This window comes from Sorex fumeus, unplaced genomic scaffold, assembly GCF_029834395.1.
Source record: "Sorex fumeus unplaced genomic scaffold, SorFum_2.1 ptg000058l, whole genome shotgun sequence".
Lineage (NCBI taxonomy): Eukaryota > Metazoa > Chordata > Mammalia > Eulipotyphla > Soricidae > Sorex > Sorex fumeus.
This window is the reverse complement of record NW_026606115.1, coordinates 8704606-8729752: the sequence shown is the minus strand read 5'-3', so window position 1 is coordinate 8729752 and position 25147 is coordinate 8704606. Positions and strand designations below refer to the sequence as shown.

General features: G+C 41.0%; 1 pseudogene; it reads left to right on the top strand.

Moving 5' to 3' along the window:
* Positions 1-22053, top strand: part of LOC130034117 (glyceraldehyde-3-phosphate dehydrogenase-like) — a 55473-nt pseudogene extending 33420 nt beyond the window's left edge.
* The last annotated feature ends 3094 nt before the right edge of the window (positions 22054-25147 follow it).

The window sequence follows — 25147 nt, the reverse complement described above, 5'->3', positions numbered from 1 at the left end:
GGTATTAGTTGGAAGACTGATTTATTTCTTTGTTATTTGAACAAGTAAGCTATTTGGAGGCATTTATGGAAGTTCTTTTCATAGCTGTTGAAGGACATAACCTAGTTTTACCTTTCACTCACCAAAAGTCTTTTTCCAACAGGAGCAATACTGCACACATTTGATAAACAATCCTGATTATTTAGCTAATGTCGATAAGGAAAAAATTGCAAAGATATAAAACAGGCAATCTCAAATGACTGTATACAAACCTAGACTGGATCATTGGTTCATAAACACCAGAGAAATATATTAAAATTAATTAATAAATAAAACTTGATTCCTGGGAACCACTCACATTATTCAACTTATGAAAAACAGTTTACTGGGATTTTAGGTAAAAACCTAAGGACCAGTTTTTCAGAATTTCTTCTTGTGATTGGGAGAATCACCTGAAGATAGAAAATAATGTTCCAAAGTATCTCATCTAGGTGTTCAGAATGTGCTGATTTAGGACTGGAGTGATAATACAGCAGTATGGACACTTGTCATGCAGGCAGCCAACCTGAGTTCAATCCTCACCACTGCATATAGTGCCCTGAGACCCACTGGTGGTGATACTTGAGTTCACAGGTTGGAGTAAGTCCTGAGCACCTCAATGTGTACTTCCACAAAAAAAAAAAAAGCAAGCAGTATGTGCTGATTTAGTTTTAAGACACTTCTACTTCTTGGGGCTGGAGCAATAGCACAGTGGGTAGGGCGTTTGCCTTGCACGCAGCCAACCCAGGTTCTATTTCCGGCATGCCATATGGTCCCCCGAGCATCACCAGGTGTAATTCCTAAGTGCATGAGCCAGGAGTAACCCCTGTGCAAAGCCTGGTGTAACCCAAAAAGGCAAAAAAAAAAATAAAGACACTTCTACTTCCAAAATATAGGTAAATTTGGACTGTCCTCCCATTATTCATTGATTTGCTTGAGCAGGCCTAGTAATGTCTCCATTGTGAGACTTTTTATTACTGTGTTTGACATATAGAATGCATCACGCGTAGCTTGCCAGGCTTTGCCATGTGGGCGAGATACTTGGTAGCTTGCTGGACTCTCTGAGAGGAGCAGAGGAATCAAACCCGGGTTGGCTGGGTGGGCCTCATGCAAAGCAAATGCCCAACCTGCTGTGCTATCGCTCCAGAAAATATCTTTTAAAAAATTAACTCTATGAAGAAAATAAAATATGGCATAAAGAAATGTTCATGAATTTGAAGGATTAATATTGTCAAAACATGAGCCAGAGGGCTAAAGCGATAGCACAGCGGGTAGGGTCTTTCCTTGACACGAGGCCGACCTGGGTTCAATCCCTGGCATCCCATGGCGTCCTCCGAGTCTTGCTAGGAGTGATCCCTGAGTACTGAGCCAGGAGTCAGCCCTGAGTAAGCTGGGTGTGGCCAAAACCTCACTATGTGTGTGCCCCTAGCAAAAACAAAAACAAAACACAAATACTTGGAATCCCCAAACATGAGCCAGACAGTTGGTACAACAGATTGTTTGTCTTGCATGCAACCAACCTGGATTCTAATCATATATCAATTAATCGCGATAAATTGTATTTTTTGATATATCTTCTGATAACTCCATTTGCATTTCGTTAAGTTATTTTTGAGAAATCACTATGAAATAAATCTGTTAAATGCCTGATAATAGGGCAGACTGGGGGATGGCAGGGACCCTGGTGATACTGGTAATGGAATTGGTGTTACAGCACTGTATGTGGGAAACAATTCTATTATAAAACGTTTGCAAATCATGTTGTCTTAATTAAAATGAATATATGTTAAAATATATGCCTTCGTAAGTTACTAAGATAGCCTCTATACATCACTTGATCACTTGATCCCCCGTTATTCATCGATTTACTCAAGTGGGTGCCAGTAATGTCTCCATTCATCCCTGTTGCGTGCTAGCTTAGCCCAATGGCATCAGTTCGTTCTAGGAACATGCAGAGCCTCAAACCAATCATTCAGGGTCTTGACAAAGAAGTCTGACCATCTTGTAGGTGGGCATCCACGCGATCTTTTGATGTCCCGTGGAGTCCAGTCAGTAATGGCTCTAGTTCAGTGGTTGTCTGTGAACCTCATTATGTGTCCAGCCCATCTGATTTTTGATGCCTTGGCAAATGAGACAGTGTCCCTGATTCTTGAGCTTTGATTGAGATCAGAACTCCGGATTCTATCTCTCATTTGAGTGAATTGTGATATTCCAAGTATAGCTCTTTCGATTCCTCTTTGAGAGACCCGAATAGCGTTCTCATTCTGTTTTCGTAGGGCCCAGTTCTCTGAGGCATATGTTAATGTAGGAAGAACAGTGGAATCAAAGAAATGTGTTCAGAGCTGGAGGTTCTTCATCCTCTTAGTTATTTCTTCAATGCTCTTGAAGGCATTCCAAGCCGCTCTCTTCTTCCTGCGCAACTCAGGTGCAGGTGCCAGCTCATTCATCATGTTGATTTCTCGACCTAGGAATATATAACTGTTGCATTCAAGATGGTGGTACCATTGAGAGCGAATGGAGCGTCAGGAACGAGGCTGTTTCTCATAAACATTGTCTTCATAAGATTCAGCTGTAGTCCGACCTTTCCACACTCACGGTCGAAGTCGGTCAGCATTTGTGCCGTTTGGCTGATGTTTGGTGTTATTAGAACGATGTCATCAGCAAAGCGGAGGTGGTGTAGTTGCCGACCATCTATCTTCACTCCCATTCTTTCCCATTCCAGTCGCCGCATGATGTTCTCGAGGGTGGCAGTGAAGAGTTTTGGTGAAACGGTATCACCCTGCCGACCCCCTCTCTTGACATGGATGATTACTTCTTTGTAGAATGGTGAGATTCTGGTAGTGAATCCGTAATAGAGCTCACGGAGGATCCTAATGTATTGAGTTTGTACGCCCTGATTGGCTAGGGCTTCTATGACCGCTTCCATCTCAACAGAATCAAAGGCCTTCTTTAAATCAATGAATGTTAGACAGAGCGGCATCTTGAACTCCTGAGAAACCTCAATGAGCTTAGTAATCATGTGGATATGGTCAATGGTACTGAATCCTTTTTGAAATCCGGCTTGTTCACATGGTTGTCCTTCATCTAGTGCTCTGCTAATCCTATTCAGGATGACTCGAGTGATCAGTTTGTAGATGACAGACAATAGGCAGATTGGGCGATAGTTGCCAATGTCGTGGATGTCTCCCTTCTTGTATAGTAGTATAGTCCTGCTGGTTTTCCATTGGGATGGTACCTTGCATTCAGACAGGTAGCGTGTGAAGAGCCATGCCAGTGTATTGATGAGTACTGATGGTAAGTTCTTCAGGTGTTCAGGTCTGATCTTGTCTGGGGCAGGTGTTCTTTGTTTCTTTGCCGACTAGATGGCATGTTGGATTTCAGAAGGGAGAACATTGGGAACGACATATCCATCATGTGGAATGTGGTATGTGGACAAGTGGATGTGGCTATTAAAGAGATCTGAGTAGAAGTCATGAATAATCTTCTCCATTGCCCTTCTGGAAGATGTGATTGATCCATCAGGATGTTGAAGGGCAGTCATCTTGGTCTTGTAGTTGGTGAAGGACAGGCGGGCATTACGAATGCTTTCCCCGGCTTCTGCAGCATCTACCAGCACCGCTGCTATCCTGTCTTTGAGGTCATCCTTGATGGCTTCTCTGCATTGTTTTGCCAGCTTGGACGTTCGCTTGCAGTTGCCTGACGCATGTGCTAAGCCATGTTGGCGAATAAGTTCAAGACTGTTCGAAGAAAGGCGGCTTTTTGTGGTTATCTCTCTCTTGACATTCCTTGCACAATCATGGAGATGCTGAATCATTCGATCGTATTCCTTATCAGTGTTGTCAATGATGGCATCTTCCCATGTTGCCGCTACAGAGCCAAAGAGCTCCCAGTTGGTGGTCGTTCTGGGAGTTCTCTTCTTAAACTTTGCATTCTTTTCTCATCATTCTGTGAGGTAGAATTTTGCACGAAGGAGACAGTGGTCCGATCCTGTTTGGAATTTTGGGACAACAGCAATATCGGTTAGGCAAAACCACTGATTGAATATGATGTGGTCTATTTCATTGTGGAACCGTCCACCAGGAGACTCCCATGTCCAACGTTTAGATTCAGCCTTTTGGAACTGTGAGTTATCATGGAAGGTCTTGGTTGACATGATGAACTCAGACAGTCTGTCACCCTGTTCGTTCTGTTCTAGGCCATGGGTCCCGATGTGGAGTTCATCGGCTGATCTTCTTGGTCCTATCTTGGCATTAAAATCACCCACAATGATCTTGTAGAAGGTGTGATCTTCTTTATAGAACTTCTCCAGCTCCATGTAGAACTTCTCAATTTCTCTTTCACCATAATTGGATGTTGGTGCATAGACAACAAAGATAGAAACTGCCAGCAGTGAGCCACATCTATTCAAGTGTAATCGTCTGATTCGGGTTGTTAAGCATTCGAATGAATCAATGCTCATGGCTAAGTTTGTGTTGACTAGGATACCGACACCACCGACGCCTCTTTTGTCACATGTTCCAAGGAACAGTTTTTCTCCAGTATCGAAAACGGCGTGATGTGATTGATGTCTTCTCGTTTCGGTCAGACTAATGATGTCATACTTGATCTTTCGCGCTTGTACCATCAGGTCCTCGATTGATGCATCAGGTGCCAGCGTACGTGCATTAAAAGTACAGACAATCATTTTTGTCTTTCTTCGTTTTGGCAGCCTATTTCTGCCTTGGAATTTTGTCAGCCTCTCCTTCCACATCCTTCTTGACTCTGCCTTATTCAGGGTCAGGGGAATGAGATCCATTTTTTTTTACTGGATTTGGCATATCAAATAGAACACGTATAGCTTGCCAGGCTCTGCCACTTGGGTGGGATATTTAAGGTACCCTGAAAAATTAAATGAATTTAAATAAAAAGTCTCTATACATATATTTCAATAAATACAGAGCAAATATAATGTATCAGGAATTATAGTGATGCCAACAAAAAAGGCCTCTAGAGTTTCACATTCAGAAACATTGGGAAATCTGTTTAGACATAAGATATTCCAAATACTCTCTAATATTTAATGTAGATAATTAACCAATATTGTCACAATATGGAGAAACATCTTTACTTAAAAGGATTTCTGGATTAAGCAAACAGGTGCACAGTTGAGGACAGGCATACTGTAGCTAATACCAGCTTATATAAAATGCTAAGAAACTTAGTCTTGGTCCTCCTGTGTTAAAACCACAATGTTGAAAATATTTAGTTCCTTTTTTGGAAAATTTGGGAGCCACACTTAGTGATAGTCTAGGGCTACTCTAAACTTGGGGAACCATGCAGTGCTGGGGATTAAACCTGGCTGTTCCATATACATAGCATGTTCTTAGTTCTTTGGGCTGTCTCTTCAGCCCAAAATATTGTTCATCTTACTGAAGGGAGAAGAATCTTCTCTATAAACCTAATGCAGGATGCAAAATTCAACAATACCGACAGAATCTCCAATGAAATGGCCCAGTAAGCTCATCCTACAGAAAATTCAACATTCGCACATACAATATCTGCGTCAAGAATTCAAAATTACTTATTTCCCAAAAATTAATTTTCAAAATATTCAAATATATGGCAAAATTGAAAGACTGTGTAGGAAAAAACTTGTATAATGAGCACCAAAACTCTATTTTTATTCATATATTTGCTCTTTAAAATTGAACTACTTGTGGGTCTGGAGCGATAGCACAGTGGGTAGGGCGTTTTCCTTGCATGCGGCCGACCCAGGTTTGATTCCCAGCATCCCATATGGTCCCTCGAGTACCACCAGGAGTAATTCCTGAGTGATGAGCCAGGAGTAACCCCTGTGCATCACCGGAGGTGACCCAAGAAGAAAAAAGAGTTGAACTACTTATATATTTAGTTATAAATTCTGGGAATATAATGGATATGATGACTAAATTAATAAATAACAGTACTCTTGTCTTATTAAAAAGTTGCTCGAGGTAAAGGTAAAGGCCCTCCCGTTGATCGTCGATTTGCTCGAGCGGGCCCAGTAACGTCTCCATTGGAGACTTTGTTGTTACTGTGTCTGGCATATCGAATACTCTCGGTAGCAATGTTAAAAGTTCTAATCCAAGGGAAATGAGAATTATGTGATATGATAATTTAATATGATAGTTGTGTAAACACAAAAAGGATGGCAGCAGTCTATTTCTCTCGCCGCCCACTTTCAATAGTCTCAGGCCGTTTCCCCCACTCCAGGGAGGTCGATGGCAATGGGCAGGCGAAGGAAGGAAATGAGGGCCAGGCTGGTTGGTCTTAGTTGCAGTTTATTACAAGGAAGTTTATCCCATAAAAGAAATTTATGTTATGGAGGGTCCAGGTTCTCTCAGACCATCACCTCCAGGTTCTCTCAAGCATGTGTTCCCCCAAGAGAGCCCCGAAAATCTTCTTATATAGATCATGGTACCTCTGTATCACTGTATCACTGTTATCCTGTTGTTCATCGATTTTCTCGAGCAGGCCCCAGTAATGTCTCCTTCGTCCTAGTACTTAGAAAATGTCACATTCAAGGCTCTTTCATGGTCAGGAGAATGAGACCCATCATTGTTACTGGGTTTTGGCATATTGAGTATATCACAGGGAGTTTGCCAGACTCTGCTGTGTGGGCAGGATACTTTTGGTATCCTGCCAGGTTCTACAGAATAAGAGCTAGATAATAAGATGTTGCATAGCCGCAAATGCAGCCGCATGCTTCCGGGAACTGGGTTTTCTAGTCTCTGGGTCTTGGCCGTTGATGGAATTACATGACGCTGGGGGCAGTTGGTGGGTGTACCGCCTACATACTGGAATACGGGGGATATGGGTGGAGGAGGCCCAGTCTCAATCCCAGAAGAGAACAGCGCAGAGTCTCCTGCCTCTGCGCCTGGCTATCCTCACCGGGGCCCTTGGAGGAGGGCGGGTTGAGTTTCCCTCCCCACCCCAAGCAGAGCCCTGGCAGCTTAAGACCTCTGGTTCCAGCCACGGCCATGCTTAAGACCACTCTCCACACGTTCGGATGAGCCTCACCCATGAAGGAACCCAGGTGTGCGTGACCCGGGGTGTAGATCTCCATGGTACCTCTAAAGGGCCCAATACAGTGATGTCATCAAAAGGAGTTACAGAAAGAACATTGAGGCAGCAAAACATGCATTATTTCTTTACATCTGCAGGTCAGTAATTTTGGCCTCCAGAAAGAAGATACAAAACCAAGACTAAAACTTTCACAAGCACTTTCACAAGCTACAAGCACTTGGGATATGAATCCCAAAGACCAGTTTGCTAGATCTTGGAATCTACATCCCAAAGACAAGAATCTGAGCTTTGCATCCCAAAGACTAGTCTGGCTAGAGCCAGGAATCTATATCCTAATGATCAGGCCTGACTAGCACCAGAGATCTGCATATCTAAGACCAGTTAGGTTTCTGTGAGAAAAGAAAAACTGCCTCTTACAATATACTGAAATTATTTACTGAAGGCAGTTTGAAAGGTTAAAATGTTCAGCCGTATCCAACCTAGTCAGGACACAGAGGAAAGTTGCTTCTAGGACAGATACTCATTTATCAGATCAACCCACCCTAGAAAGTAATACCCTGGGTGTGTTTCTCCTCTCCTCTTGTCCAACAAACATATAAGCATACATAATATAAATCATTTTGTATGGACGCAGTAAGAAACACTTTATTATTTTTCTTTTTTAAAAAAATTTTTTAGTGCAACACGATGAGGTACAGTTGTAGACTTACAAATTTTTGTGCTTGGGTTTCAATTATACAATGTTCGAGTACCCATCCCTCCACCAGTGCCAATTTTCCACCACCACTGATCCCAGTATCCCTCCTATCCTCCTTCCCCCCATCTCACCCCACCCTGCCTCTGTGGCAGGGCATTCCCTTTTTTTTTTCTTTTTGGGTCACACCTGGCAATGCATAGAGGTTAATCCTGGCTCTGCACTCAGGAGTTACTCCTGGCGGTGCTCAGACGACCATATGGGATGCTGGGAATCAAACCCGGGTTGGTCGGTTGCAAGGCAGACCCCCTACCCTCTGTGCTATCTCCAGCCCAGGGTATTCCCTTTCGTTCTCTCTCTCCTTTTGGGTGCTGTGGTTGGCAAAAGAGGCATTGAGTGGCAATCATGTTCGGTCTATAGTCTACTTTCAGCATTCATCTCCCACCCTGGGAGGATCCTCCCAACACCCTTTATTTGGTGCTCTCTTCTCTATCTGAGCTGCCTTTTACCCTAGCATTTGCAGCTGGCCTCCAAGCCATGGAGTGAACCTCTTGGTACTTATCTTGGGTGTTATTCTCCTATTTTGTTACTTTATGGTAAGAAACATTTTAAGTTTATAGAATTGCTTTTCTAGGGCCATGTCGATCTCAGACTACAGTGCTCAGGCCAGATAGTCTTTCCTATCCCTAGCAGGGTCCTTCTTCTCGCTGTTACTTTTGGATCATGACAGCATTTGTCTATGATCAAACTCCTAACTTATAGTTAAGAATCGTGGCACTTTGACCTGGCCCACCTCAATGCCAGGGTAGCACATAACTTACCGCTTGCCCTGGTTCCATCCAGTCTCTTGTCGGGACCCTGCTTTTGGGGGTGCAAGGAAGTGAGTGGAATTGATGCTTAAGTTGAGAAAGTAGATGCCTGGGAATGAATAATATTCAAAGCCAGTTAAATCCCAAGTTATAAAGCATAATATTAACTATCTTCCTGTATCTTTACAAAAAGTACATTGCATTAAATTAAACTATTCAAGATACATAAGGAGAGGAGAAAGGCAATATTAACTTACAGTACAAGTTCAGTGTCCTAGAAGGATCTGACCTTACAAATTAACAGATTCTGATTAGAAGAAAAGCTGATTAACCTGTCAAGGAGGAGAGCATAAAGAACTGGTTACAGATAAAGGAATGGAAGTGACTCGGGAGCACTGTGATGGGTGTAACCTGATAAACCTAAGCTCCTTGTGGCAAGGGAGAAAAGGACAAACCAATTGTTATCCTACAATAGTTACTGAAGTATTCATTTTGCAAAATGTGCAAATATCAAATTATCATGATGTAACTCTATATTATGTTTTATGTTATTATATCTCAATATAATGATAAAAATAAGTATCTTATTTGAACTGTAGTTTACTTAGTATAGTATTTATAGGAACTCTGATTTATAATCATTTTAATGTTTACATTTCAGGAACACAGTGTTAATTCACCATGGTTACTAGAGTTGTCAATATCCCCGTACCACTCTCTCTATGCCTGCTTCCACATTTTCTCCACCTTACTTAGAAAACTCAGATCTACAGGTCAGGACTTCACAAACCATTTATATTTACCATTGGTTTCCATTGAAAGAAATGTAATGCAGGCAACTGCTTCCAGGAACACCTTGGACACACTATGCAGTAGATTTTGAATTACATGTTGCTGTTCAAAAACCCTCTATTGTTGCCAACTATTTTAAAATCCCATATTTATTTATGCAACCACATATAAAGTCATGACCCACAACTTAAGAAGTTAAACTATAGACAGATTCTTGGTGTCTTTTATTAGTATTCTCCTAATGCATTCCTTTATAGTCCACTGTAGCACTGTAGCACTGTCCTCCCATTGTTAATCGATTTGCTCGAGTGGGCCCAGTAACATCTCCATTGTGAGACTTGTTACTGTGTTTGGCATGTTGAATATGTCACGGGTAGCTTGCCAGGTTTGGTCATGTGGGTGAGATACTGTTGATAGCATTCCAGGCTCTCCGAGAGGGGCAAAGGAATCCACCTCGGGTCAGAGGGCCAGTCACGTGCAAGGCAAATGCCCTACCACTGTGCTATCGCTCATAAAAGCAAAATCATTTGGTATTTGTCCTTTACTTTTTTGACTCACTTTACTCAGCATGATATTCTCTGGTCGCATCAAAATTTCAGCTGCATTTTCTCATTATTTTTATTTGTCTTTATTAAAAACCATGACTTACATAGTTACTGATAGTTGATCTTTAGGCATACAATAATTCAACACCAATGAATGCCAGTGTCAAGTTCCCTCTACCAGTGTTCCCAGATTCCTTCCCAACCCAACCTACACTCCACTCCTACGTGTCAACTTGGCAGGCACATTACAAAGTTTCACAGGTTGCTGCTGCCTAGGTCTCATGTTTTGAGTTTTCTTTTTTTTTTTTTTTATAATTTATTTCTTTATTGAATCACTGTGGGAAAAGTTACAGAGCTTTCGGGTTTAGGTCTCAGTCATGTAAATATCAAACACATTTCCCTTTACCAATACTTATTTTTTAACCGCGAACCCCAATAGAACCCCACCTCCCACCCCTCCCAATTCCTGTGAGGCAGATGAGTTCTAGTTAATACTCTATCTACTTTGACTAGATACATTGTTTTGATAGAAGATGCACAATTATTGTTTAGAGTTTACGACCCCCCCCCAATCAGACATGCTGAAACAGCGTTGTGAAATGATTTGCTTTCTACAACTTGGTTTAAGAATAAAATGATGTCGCGGCCGCGCAGTTTTGGATTTCTGCTATTTTACTTATTAACCCTGGAAGAATTTCTATTAAAAGTTAGGTAGTTAAGAGATTGGTTTCTGTGCTCCGGGGCCGTGGCCGTGCCGGAGAGTCACTCGTGGGGGCAGCTGGCGACCTCGGTCAGGCGTGAAGGACGGCCCATTACGCCCCCCTTCCCATGAGGTCCCTGCCGCCCCCCACCCCCGGCTCAAACATGCTGTCCACAAGGCTCCCGTGTGGCCGCCATCTTTCTTTCCAGAGAGCTTGAGTTTTCTTGAACCTGTGTTTTGGACATATAACTATATGACTTCTCTCATATAACTGGTATAACTGAGGCTTTTTTCACCCATTATTTACCTTTCTCTTTCCCCCTTGATTTTTCCTTTTTTTGTTAATCTCTCTAAACACTGGGGTCAAAGTTGATCTAGGCATCCCCACTTTACTACAATACATTTCCTGATCTAGTGTTCTATATTCCACAGATAAGTGAGATCATCCTTTGTATATGTTTCTTCTTCTTGCTTGCTTCACTCAACATGATATCTTTCAGCACTAAACATGTTGCAGCAAATTACATGATTTCATAGTTACTTGCAGCTACATAGTATTTCATTTTGCATATACACATATATGAATATATATGTTTCACATCTTCATAATTTATTTGTCATTGAACACCTAGGTTGATTCTGCATCTTAGCTATTGTAATGAGTGCAGCAATGAATAATGCTATGCATATTGTACTTTGAGTGTTTTATGTTCATTTATAATCAAGCCCTCAACAAAATATAGGTGCAAGGAACAATGCTATTTATTTTTAATAAAATAAATCCTGGTTGAGGGATTTAGAATGAATAATTTGATCTAGGTCTGTTTTCAACTTTGGAGGAAGTTTTGATACCTAACACAAACATATTTTCTTGGGATTACAGTATTGATGTCTTAAGGTAACAAAGACAGGAGAGGGTTACAGGGGAGGGTAAAGGGGAAGGTTATGGGGGAGGGTTGTGGGGGTTATAGGGATAGGTTTGTGGGGGAGGGCTGTAGGGGGAAGATTTTAGGGGAGGGTTATGGGGGAAGGTTATGGGGGAAGGTGAAGGGAAGGGTTACAGGGGAGGGGCTGGAGCGATAACACAGCAGGTAGGGCATTTGCCTTGTACGTGGGGTTGATTCCTCTATCCCTCTTGGAGAGCCCTGCAAGCTACCGAGAGTAACCCGCCCATATGGGCAGAGCCTGGCAAGCTCCCCGTGGCATATTTAATAGGCCAAAAACAGTAACAACATGTCTCACAATGGAGACGTTACTGGTGCCCTCTCGAGCAAATTGATGAACAACAGATTCAGTGCTACAAGATAACAAAACTTCAAAGGCTAAAACAGTACTTTTTACTAAGCCATGGCACATCATTTAAACTATGCAAACGTTTCACTTACATTTACAAAGTTAAATATAAAAAGATCTATCTTATAGAAGTGCTCTGATGGTTAAATGACATAATTCAAGTGTTAAGTGCATGTCTGGTATGTATAAATCTTTCAATGGTAGTAGTAGTCATTCATTCATATGAGACATCACTGTCACTGTCACTGTCATCCCATTGATCATCAAATTACTCAAGCGGGCACCAGTAACATACCTATTCCTCCTATCCCTGAGATTTTAGGAGCCTCCTCTTAGTCGTCTTTTCCCAACGATTGGAGGCTCTTTCAGGGACAGGGGAATGAGACCTGTTGTCATTGCTGTATTTGGCATATCGAATTTGTCACGGGGAGCTTGGCAGACTCTGCCCTTGTGGACAGGATATTCTCGGTAGCTTACCAAGCTCTCTGAGAGGAATGGAGGAATCGAACCCAGGTTGGCTGCGTCCAAGGCAAACGCCCTACCTGTTGTGTTATCGCTCCAGCCCCTCCTCTGTAACGCTTTCCTTCACCTCCCCCCATAAATTTCCCCCCTAACCCTCCCCTGTAACCTTCCCCTGAAACCTTCCTCCTATAGCCCTCCCCCACAAACCTACCCCTTTAACCCCCCACAACCTTCCCCCTATTACCTTCCCCGTTATCTTCCCCTGTAACCCTCCCCTGTCTTTGTTACCTTAAGACATCAATACTGTAATCCCAAGAAAATATGGTTCTGTTAAGTATCAGAACTGCCTCCAAAGTTGAAAATATGAGACATAAGATCTTTAAAAACAAATCAGAGTGTGGTGTTAAAAACCAAGAAAATCTTTTTAAAGAAAAATTAGTAGATATAGATATATCCAAAGCACAGATCCAGAAAGCAGCTCTGAGCCTCTCTTCCTCTTCCTTTTCGTCCCCCAAGCTGAGCTGCTATCTTCTCCCCACCCAGGTCAGTTTATCCGTCGCTTCTCGAACCCAGGACTTGGATTTCACCCTGCAAGCCTCCCAGGCGTCCTCTTGGACGTTGGGAGACAAAGCATATCTGAGCCTCTCTGCCTCTTCCTTTTGGTCCCCCAAGCTCAGCTGGTCTTCTCCCCCACGCAGTCTTTACTCCCCTCACACATGCCAGGTACCCGTGGGGGTGTGGCCGCTTTAGAAGTGGGTGTGGCTTCTGTAAAGTGGGCGTGTCCTAATTTTCGGCGGGCCAAAACTCACGCAGTCACAGGTAGTTTACTCATACCAAAAAATCTAGTTCCTATACATACACACCAACATGAAGGAACAACACAAATCCCCACCGCAGGCAGAGGACGATGAAAAGAGTTCAGAAGCCTCATTAGTTACTATTCACCGAAGGGACTTCTCTGACAAAGAATTCAGATATGAAGTTATGAAGATGTTCAATCAACTCAATGAAACAGTCAAAGAGATATCCAGTAAATTGAAGAGGACATGAAAGAGACAATGGATCACACAATTGAGAAAATACAGGAAGAAATGAGAGCAGAAATTGGAAAGCTGTGCACAGAAATGTCACGAATCAAAGATTCCATAGATGAAATAAAAAACTCAGTCTGTGCCCTCAAAAGTAGAATGACCACAGCTGAAGAAAGAATCAGTGAGCTGGAAGATGAGCTGCATCAAGCCAACAGGCAACAAGAAACAATGGCAAGAGATCTCAAAATAGCTCGAGAGCGAATCAGAGCCCTAGGAGATGATTCCAAGAGGAGCAACATTAGAATTATAGGAGTCGCAGAAGCTCAGGGAAACAATACCAATGAAAAATCCATGGTTAAACAAATCTTTGCTGAAAAATTGCCAGAGCTCCACAATGCAACCATTCAGATTCAAGGAGCCCGAATGGTGCCAGCTAAAAAAGACCCTAACAAAAACACTCCAAGACATATCATAGTTAGTATGATCGATGCTGCCTATAGAGACACATTACTGCAAGCAACAAGGTCAAAGAAAGAAAAAATACAAATGAGCACCCCTTATATTCACAGCAGATCTATCAGAGGAAAAACTCCAAGCCCGAAGGCAGTGGCGATATATAGTGAAAAAACTCACTGAAATGAATGCTTCAACAAAAATACTCTATCCGACTAAACTCTCACGCTAAATCAAAGAAACAGTACACTATTTTCTAGATAAACAACAGTTCAGGAACTTCACAGTCTCAAACCATACCTAAAAAAAGGGCTAAAGGGGCTACTATAAGACAAGACAAACCCTACAACCACAACAGACCCTTACAAAAATATGACACAAAACCCCATAACAGTAATCTCTCTCGATGTCAATGGTCTAAAGTCACCTTTTAAGAGAAACAGAGTGGCAAAATGGATACAGAGACAGAACGCAACATTCTGCTGCCTACAAGAAACTCATCTCAACAGTCAGAGCAAACACAGACTCAAAGTCAAAGGACAGAAAACAATCCTGCAAGCAAACAGCTCCTTCAAAAAAGTTGCAGTAGCCATACTAGTATCGAACAACATTAATTCCACGCTGAAAAAGATTAGAAGTGACAGTGAAGCCTATTTTCTCTTCATCAAAGGATATGTACAACAGGAAGAAATCACACTCTTAAATGTATATGCAGCTAAAGAGGGAACAGTAAATATTTAAAACAACTCCTAACAGATTTTAAGGAGGACATTGCTAGCAACACAATAGTAGTTGGAGACTTCAACATTGCCTTATCACCTCTGGATAGATCAACATGAACAAAACTCAGCAAGGAATAATTGGCTTTGAAAGAAGAAATAGAAGAGAAAGAGCTTATAAACCTATACAGGGATTTACACCCCACAAAAAAAGAATACACATTCTTCTCCAGTGCATACAGAACATTTTCCAAAATAGACTATGTGCTAGGCCACAAAATATACCTCAACAGAATCAGGAAGATAGAAATAGTATCAACCATCTTTTCAGACCACGATGCACTGAGAATAGAAGTGAATCACGCAGAGACAGGGAGAACCAAATCAAACTCCTGGAAACTAAACAACTCAATGCTGAACAATGAGTGGGTCAGGAAGGAAGCCAAGGATGTAATCAAAAGATTCCTGGAAATCAATGAGAATTAAGACACGAGTTACCAGAACATATGGGATGCAGTGAAAGTCGTATTAAGGGGAAAATTTATAGCTCTGCAAGCATATATTAGGACTGTAGAAAGGAGCACATAAACAACTTGACCTCACAGCTCAAGACCTTAGAAAAGGATCAACGGAAGGAGCCTAAATCAGGCAGAAGAAAAGAAAACATAAAACTTAGAGCAGACATCAATGACATGGAAACAAAAGATACAATCCGAAAGATCAATGAAACCAAGAGCTGGTTCTTCGAAAAAATAAACAAGATAGATAAACCACTAGCAACACACACAAAGAAACAGAGAGAGAGAACCCTAATAAACCGAATCAGAAATGAGAAGGGGGATATCACAACAGAAACCAAAGAAATCCAAAAGATCATCATAGACTACTTTGAAAGTATCTATGCTAGGAAACAAGAGAACCTAGAAGAAATGGATAAATTTCTGGACTCCTATCATCTCCCAAAGCTGAATCAAGAAGATCTAGAGTATCTGAATAGACATATTAACATCAAGGAAATTGAAACTGTAATCAAAAGTCTTCCCAAAAACAAAAGCCCAGGTCCAGATGGATTGACTGGCAATTTCTTTTCAAACATTTAAAGAGGATCTACTGCCAATCCTTCTCAAGTTTTTCCAGGAAATTGAAAAAACGGAAACTCTCCCAAATAGTTCCTATGAAGCCCATATCTCTCTAATACCAAAAGCAAAGAAAGACACCACAAGAGAAGAAAAGTACAGGCCGGAATCCCTGATGAACACAGATGCAAAGATACTCAACAAAATATAAAATACTAGTAAATAGAACTAAACTATTTATCAAAAAGTTCATAAACCATGACGAAGTAGAATTCATCCCGGGGATGCAAGGCTGGTTCAACACTCAGAAATCAATCAACATAATCCATAATATCAAAAAAGAAAAGATAAAAATCATATGATCATATCAATAGATGCATAGAAAACATTTGAAAAGATCCAGCACCCGTTTATGATGAAAACCCTATCCAACATGGGGAAAAAGAGGATTTCCTCAATATAGTTAAAACCATCTACCAAAAGCCTACAGCAAGCATCATGCTCAATTGGGAAAAACTGACGGCGTTCCCCCGAAGATCAGGGACAAGACAGGGATGTCCACTCGCTCCACTGCTGTTCAAAACAGTACTGGAAGTACTTGGAATAGCGATTACGCAAGAAAAAGATATTAAGGGTATCCAGGTAGGAAAAGAAGAAATCAAGCTCTCACTATTCGCAGATGATATAATACTATACTTAGAGAACCCTAAAACCTCTACCAAGAAACTCCTACAAACAATAGACTTGTGAAGTAAAGTTGCAGGCTATAAAATCAATACCCAAAAGTCCATGGATTTCCTATATGCAAATAGTGAAAGAGAAGAAAGTGACATGAAGAAAACAATCCCCTTCACAATTGTGACCCAGAAAATCAAGTACCTAGGAATCAACTAAACTAAGGAAATAAAGGACCTGTAGAAAGAAAACTACAAAACTCTACTTCAGGAAATAAAAGAGGACACGAGGAAATGGAAAAATATACCCTCTTCATGGATCGGGAGAATTAACATTGTCAAAATGGCAATACTTCCCAAAGCACTGTATGAATTCAACCCGAAACCCATGACATTGTTCAAAGAAATGGAGCAAACACTCCTGAAATTTATATGGAACAATAAGCCCCCACAAATACCTAAAGCATTTCTTGGGGAAAAGAAAATGGTAGGAATCAACCTCCCTAACTTCAAACTGTACTACAAAGCAGTAATAATTAAAACAGCATGGTACTGGAACAAAGGCAGAGCTGTAGGACAATGGAACAGGTTTGAGTATACTGACATCTTCCCCCAAGCATACGACCATCTAATCTTCGATAACTGGGCAAGAAAAATGAAGTAGAGCAAGGAAAGCCTGTTTAACAAATTTAGCTGGCAAAACTGGATGGCTATATGCAAAAAAGTGGGCTCAGATCTCTGCCAAATGCAATGTACAAAAGTAAGATCAAAGTGGATTAAAGACCTCAATATCAGACCGGAATCCATAAGGTACATTGAGAAAAAAGTTGGCAAAAGCCTCCATGACATTGAAGCTAATGGTATCTTCAAAGATGTCACGCTGCTGGCCAAGCAAGTGAAAACAGAGATAGACAAATGGGACTATCTTAAACTAAGAAGCTTCTGCACCTCAAATGAAACAGTGACCAAAATACAAAGACAGTCTGCATAATGGGAAAGGATATTCGCCGAATACACATCTGACAAGGGGTTGATATCAAGGATATACAAAGCACTGGTTGAACTCCACAAGAAGAAAACACCCAACCCCATAAAAAAATGGGGCGATGAATTGCATTGAATTTATACAATGCTTTCGGTAGTATTGCCATTTTGACAATATTACGTCTCCCAACCCATGAACAGGGGATATCTTTCCATTTCCTCATGTCCTCTTTTATTTCCTGAAGTAGCATTTTGTAGTTTTCTTTGTACAGGTCCTTTACTTCCTTAGTTAAGCTGATTCCTAGGTACTTGATTTTCTGGGGCACAACTGTGAACGGGATTGTTTTTTCATGTAGCTTTCTTCTCTTTCACTGTTTGCATATATGAAAGCCATGGACTTTTGGGTATTAATTTTATAGCCTGCAACTTTACTATACAAGTCTATTGTTTCTAGGAGTTTTTTGATGGAGGTTATTGGGTTTTCTAAGTATAGTATCATATCATCTGCGAATAGTGAGAGCTTGATTTCTTCCTTTCCTACCTGAATGCCCTTAATATCTTTTTCTTGCCCAATCGCTATTGCAAGTACTTCCAATACTATATTGAACAGCAATGGAGGGAGTGGGCATCCTTGTCTCGTCCCTGATCTTAGTGGGAAGGCTCTCAGTTTTTCCCCATTGAGGATGATGCTTGCTGTAGGCTTGTGGTAGATGGCTTTAACTATGTTGAGGAAAGTCCCCTCTATACCCATTTTGGCTAGGGTTTTCATCATAAACCAGTGCTGGATCTTGTCAAATGCTTTCTCTGCATCTATTTATATGATCATATGCCTAACACCATGAACAAAAGTAAGATAAAAGTGGATTAAAGACCTCAACATCAGACGAGAATCCATAAGATACATTGAAGACAAAGTTGGCAAAACCCTCCATGACATTGAAGCTAATGGTATCTTCAAAGATGCCATGCCACTGGCCGAGCAAGTGAAAACAGAGATAGATAAATGGGACTATCTTAAACTAAGAAGCTTCTGCACCTCAAAAGAAACAGAGACCAAAATACAAAGACAGTCTACAGAATGTGAAAGGATATTCGCTGAATACACATCTGACAAGGGGTTGATATCAAGGATATACAAAGTACTGGTTGAACTCCACAAGAAGAAAACATCCAACCCCATCAAAAAATAGGGCAATGAAATGAACAGAAACTTTCTCAAAGAAGAAATACGAATGGCAGAAAAGCACATGAGAAAATGCTCTACATCATTAATCATCAGGGAGATGCAGATCAAAACCACAATGAGATACCATCTCACACCTCAGAGACTGGCCCACATTCAAAAGAACAAAAGCAACCGATGCTGGCGCAGATGTGGCAAGAAAGGGACACTCCTTCACTGTTGGTTGGAATGCCGACTGGTTCAGCCCTTTTGGAAAACAGTATGGACGATTCTCAAAAGATTAGAGATTGAGCTCCCATTTGACCCAGCAATACCACTCCTGGAAAAATATCCCAGAGAGACAAAAATGTATAGTCGAAGTGGCATCTGCACTTTTTTGTTCATTGCAGCACTCTTTACAATAGCCAGAAACTGGAAGAAACCTGAGTGCCCAAGAACAGATGACTGGTTAAAGAAACTTTGGTACATCTACACAATGAAGTACTATGTAGCTGTTAGAAAAGATGAAGTCAGGAAATTTACATACAAGTGGTACAACATGGAACGTATCATGCTAAGCGAAATGAGTCAGAAAGAGAGGGATAGACATAGAAAGATTGCATTCATCTGGGGGATATAAAGTAACAAAATATGAGATTAATACCCAAGAATAGCTGAGATCAGCACCAGGAGGTTTTCTCCATAGCTTAGAGGCAAGCCGCGCATTCTAGGGGAAGGGGCATCTCAGATAGAGAAGGGGGCACCAAATAAAGGGTGTTTGGCGGATCCTCCCAGGAGGGAAGATGCATGTTGAAAGTAGACTATGGATTGAGCATGTTTGCCACTCACTGCCTCTTTTGCAGACCACAACACCCAAAACAAAAGGGAATGCCCTGCCACAGAGGCAAGATGGGATGGGGGGGTGGGGGTGGGAGGGATATTATCCATGGTGGTGGGAAATGGGCACTGGTGGAGGGATGGGTATTTGTTCATTGTATAACTGAAACCCAAGCACAGGAATTTGTAAGTCTACAACTGTACCTCATAGTGTCTCACTAATAAAATAAAAATAAAAAAACATAGCACAGATCCAACAACAAGGAAAACATGAGCTCTAAGCCTCAACCACTTAATGTTATAATATGTCTGTCAAGGTGATAGTCTGTGAATGAGAAGGAGTTATGGAGTATATGAAGAGTGGTAGAGGGAAGTTGACAGTGGAGATGGGATTTTAGTTCAAATACTATATGCCTAAAACAACTATTAATAACTTTGTAAGTCGCGTTTTTAATGAAATGAAAAATTATAAAAGTAAGTTTCAATTAAATAAAAATTTATACCAAAAATGTCCAAATAAGTTTAAAATCAATTGTGGGCCATTTTTCCTAAGTAACTATATTAAGAAAATGTATTTTAGCCTCTGGAGGGACAACTCAAAGGTTTAGCCCACTCTACATGTAGAAACCTTGGTTTCAATACCTGGCACCATATTGTCTTCTCAACACTACCTGCCAGACCCCTTAGCACTAAGCCAAATGCAGCCTCCAAGCACTGTCAGAAGTGACCAAAAATAAAACAAAAAAGAATACATATCACATGTGACATGATTAAAAATACTTTTTTGCACTTTCTGCAAAATGAACAATTTCCTCACAACTAACAACTCAAATAAATAAACTGGGACCCACAGTTCAATTTTGCTACTAACAACCGGAGAACTCATTTGTTGTTGTTTTTTTCTTTGGGGTCACACCCGGCAATGCATAAGGGTTACTCCTGGCTCTTTACTCAGGAATTACTCCTGGCGGTGCTCGGGGGACCATATAAGATGCTATGAATAGAACCCAGGTTGGTCACATGCAAGGCAAACGCCCTATCTACTGTGCTATCGCTCCAGCACCTGGAGAACTCATTTGTAATCCAGTCTTACCAATAAATTATTTTTTGGAAATTTTCCAAACTTTGAAAATTTTTTTACTTTGAGAGTATTAAAAATTGCATGTCTCTAGACATAATTTTCCTCCTCTTTATTAGAATTCTCTGCCAAATTTCAATTCACATTAGGTGACTTCTGTTTCTTTCATGACTGCTGCCCTTTAAACTATGTAATAAAGGGGTAACACAGTTTTGAGATCATAACATTCTAGAAATTCTGTAACTTATGGAATGCTGGCCCCAAGAGAGAAAAATTGAACCTTAGATAAGAGATGTGAGTAGGACTGACTAAGTTTATGATTGTGGAATTAACAGAAACCAGAAATCAGAGGACAAGACTAGCAAATGTAGAATTTATTAGAGAAACGCAAATCAAAATGACAATGAGGTATTACATCATACAAGATAGAGTGTAATATATCAAAAGACTGAAAAACAACCATTGTCTGTAGGGTTCCAGTGAAAAATGAACCCGCATTAAATGTCCGTGGTAACGTCACTCATTTCAGTCTCTAAGAAAAGAAGTGCTGAGGCATCCTAAAACCCAAGACTAAAGTTTCCAAATGATTCAATGATCCATTTGTATGACATCCATTCCTAACATCTATCCCTAAGCCACAATAATATTAAATAAAAACGCTTTTTGTACACCTATGTTCATTGTTTTATAGGTAATCTGTTGATAGAATTTAAAGGTCCAATAGCAGATGAATGAAAAAAGAAGTTATGGCAAAAATACACAATGAAATGTTATGCAACTGTAAGAAAAGATGAAAACTTACTCTTAGCTAAAGTTCCGTGTATGGAAATACAATGAAATGAGAATATCCAAATAATTTTGTGAGCAAAATAGAAAAACAAGAGGACATCTATAACAAAATTTTAAACCTGAGCCACAGTAATAAAGACAGATGGTATTATACAAAGTAGAAAAATATGTAAATAAAACAGAAGAAAATTTTCAGAATAGATGGTGATTATTCACACTTATTTAAACAATTAAACTATAGCAATTAGGGAATAAAAAGATGTGATAGTCTCCTTCCTTTCAACAGAAGCTGTCTGTTCTTCAACAGTGCCAGCCACATACATGAGACTTGAACAAGATTTGAGTAAACAAATTTGGTCATATTTGGCACCAGGTTACCAGGGTTACCTTTAACTCCAGCAAAGTGTAAATTGAGGTCATCAGCAACCCTTTATTGACCTCAACTACATGGTATACGTCTTCCAGTACAATCCCACCTACGGCAAGTTCAATTGCACAGTCAAGGTCAAGAATAGGAAGACTGTCATCAACTAAAACCCAGTCTCCATTTTCCACGGATGAGATCCTGACAACATCAAATTTGGTGACACTGGTGCTGAGCAGGTTGGGAAGTCCATTTGGGTCTTCACCACCCTAGGGAAGTCTGGGACTCAGTTGAAGGAGTGAGCCAAAAGGATCATCATCTCTGCAACTTCTGTCAATGTACCCATGTTTATGATGGGGGTGAATCATGAGAGAAATGACAACTCCCTCAACATTTCTCTGCACCACCAACTGTTTGGCCCCCCCGATCAAGGCATCCCTGAAAACTTTTCATCATAGGGGTTCTCATGACCATAGTCCATGCCATTACTGCCACCTAGAAGACTGTAGACAGACCCGTAGGAAGCTGAGGTTTGAAAGACAAGGCAGAACATCATCCCTCTGCTACTGACAATGCCAAGGCTGTGGGCAAGGTCATTCTAGAACCGAACAGGTACCTGAATAGCATAATCTTCAGTGACCACATTCCCAAAGTGTCTGTTGTGAATATGAACTACCTAAAGCTGTCAAACAAGACTACATAAAAAAGATGGCGTATCACAGGGTACTCTCAAGAGGTATCCTGGGCTACATCTTTAACAGTCAGCTTCTCCACCTTCAATCCTGGGTCTGACAGTGCCCTCAATGGCCAGTTTGTGAAGCTCATTTCCTGGCACGACAGAGTTTAGCTACATCAATAGAATAGGGAACATCATGGTTCATATGGCCTCCATCAATAAAGTAAACTCTAACTAACCCATTTTTTATTGAATCACCGTGAGATAGTTACAAAGCTTTCATGTTTGAGTTTCAGTCATACAATGAGAAAACACCTATCCCTCTACCAATGTACATTTTCCACCACCAATGTCCCCAGTATCCCTCCCCTTCCCAACCCTCCCCTTGCATCTATTGCAGTTTCCCCCATACTCTCTCTCTACTTTTGAGCATTATGGTTTAAAAAATATGGTTTACAATGTGGTTTACAATAGATACTGAGAGGCTATGAACTTTGGTCCTTTACTTTCAGCACACATCTCCCATCCCAAACAATTCCTCCCACTTTCATTGGCTTAGTGATCTCTTCTCTATTCCAGTTGCCTTCCCCCCCAGCTCATGATGCAGGCTTCCAACCCGTGGAGCAATATTCCAGGCCCTTGTCTCTAATGTCCTTGTGTGTCAGTCTCATGTTATTTTATATTCCACATATGAGTGCAGTCCTTCTATGCCTGTCCCTCTCTTTCTGACTCATTTCACTTAGCGTGATGCTCTCCATGATCATCCACTTATAAGCAAATTTCATTACTTCATCTTTCCTAACAACTGCATAGTATTCCATTGTGGAGATGTACCAACGTTTCTTTAACCAGTCGTCTGTTCTTGGGCACTCAGGTTGTTTCCAGATTCTGTTTATTGTGAACAGTGCTTCAGTGAACATACAGGTGCAGATGTCATTTCTACTGTGTTTTTTGCACCCTCGGAATATACACCCAAGAAGTGGTATTGCAGGGTCATATAGAATCTCAATTTCTAGTTTTTGAAGGAATACCCATATTGTTTTCCAAAAAGGCTGAATCAGTCGGCATTCCCACCAACAATGAAAGAGAGTCCCTTTCTCCCCACATTCTTGCCAGCACTAGTTTTTTTTGTACTTTTGGATGTGTGCCAATCTCCTTGGTATGAAATGATATCTCCTTGTTGTTTTGATTTGCATCTTCATAATGATTAGCTATGTAGAGCATTTTTAATTTCCTTTTTTAATCACCGTGAGATATAGTTACAAATCTTTCATGTTTGAGTGTCAATCATATAATGATCAAACACCTATCCCTCCACCAGTGCACATTCTCCACCACCAATGTCCCCAGTATACCCCCTGACCCCTTTGCAATCATCCCCCTGTGTTCATGGCAGACAATTTCTCCATTCTCTCTCTCCTTTTGGGCATTATGGCTTACAATACAGATACTGAAAGGCTATCACATTTGGTCCTTTATCTTTCAGCACATATCTCCCATCCCGAACGATTCCTCCAACCATCATTGCCTTAGTGATCCCTTTTAGAGCATTTTTCATGTCCCTTTTGGCCATTTTTATTTATTTTTTGAGGAAGCTTCTATTCATTTCTTCTCCTCATTTTTTGATGGGGTTGGAGGTTTTTATTTTCTTTTACAATTCTACTAGTGCCTTGTATATCCCGGATATTAACCCCTTATCAGACGGGTATTGGGTAAATATTCTTTTCCAATAATATGGGAAAGAATGGGCTCTCTCTGTATTTTGGTCACTTTTTTGAGGTGCAGAAACTACTTTGTTTCTTGTCTTCCCATTTGTTTATGTTTGTTTCCACTTTCATGGTCAATAATGTAAAGGTAAGGTAAAGGTAAAGGCCCTCCCGTTGATCATCGATTTGCTCGAGCGGGCCCAGTAACGTCTCCATTAGAGACTTTGTGGTTACTGTGTCTGGCATATCGAATACTCTCGGTAGCTTGCTGGGCTCTCCGAGAGGGGCGGAGGAATCGAACTCGGGTCAGCCATGTTGGCCGCTTGTAAGGCGAACGCCCTACCGCTGTGCTATCGCTCCAGCCAGGTCAATAATGTATCATCCTTAAAGATGCTTTTAGCTTCAATATCATGGAGGGTTAAGACTAAATTTTCCTCTATGTACCTTATGGACTCATGTCTGATATGTAGGTTTTTATCCACTTTGATTTGACTTGTGCCTGGCCATAGACAGAGGTTACAGCTCAGTTTTTTTGCACATGCTGTCCAGTTTTCCCAGCACCACTTGTTGAAGAGGCTTTTCCTGTTCCACTTCACATTTGTTGCTCCTTTATCAAAGATTAGGTAAAGGTAAAGGTAAAGGCCCTCCCGTTGATCGTCGATTTGCTCGAGCGGGCCCAGTAACGTCTCCATTGGAGACTTTGTTGTTACTGTGTCTGGCATATCGAATACTCTCGGTAGCTTGCCGGGCTCTCCGAGAGGGGCGGAGGAATCGAACACGGGTCGGCCATGTTGGCCGCTTGTAAGGTGAACGCCCTACCCGCTGTGCTGTCGCTCCAGCCCAAAGATTAAGTGATCATATATTTGAGATTCATGACAGAATATTCAACTCTGATCCATTGGTCTGCGGGTCTGTTTCTAGTCCAGTGCCATGCTGTTTTAATTACAACTGCTATACAGAACAGTTTGAATTTGGGGAAGATTATGCTACCCATCTTCTTTTTCCCTAAGATTTTTTAGCTATTCATGGGGAGGGGTTATTGTTCCATGTGAATTTCAGGAGAGTTTTGTCTATTTCTTTATAAAGTGTCATGGGTGTCCTGATAGGGACCGCACTAAATCTATATAGTACTTTGGGAAGTATTGCCATTTTGAGACTGTTAATCCTGTCTATCCATAAGCAGGAGATGTGTCTCCATTTCCTAATGTCCTCTTTTATTTCTTGAAGTAGAGTTTTGTAAT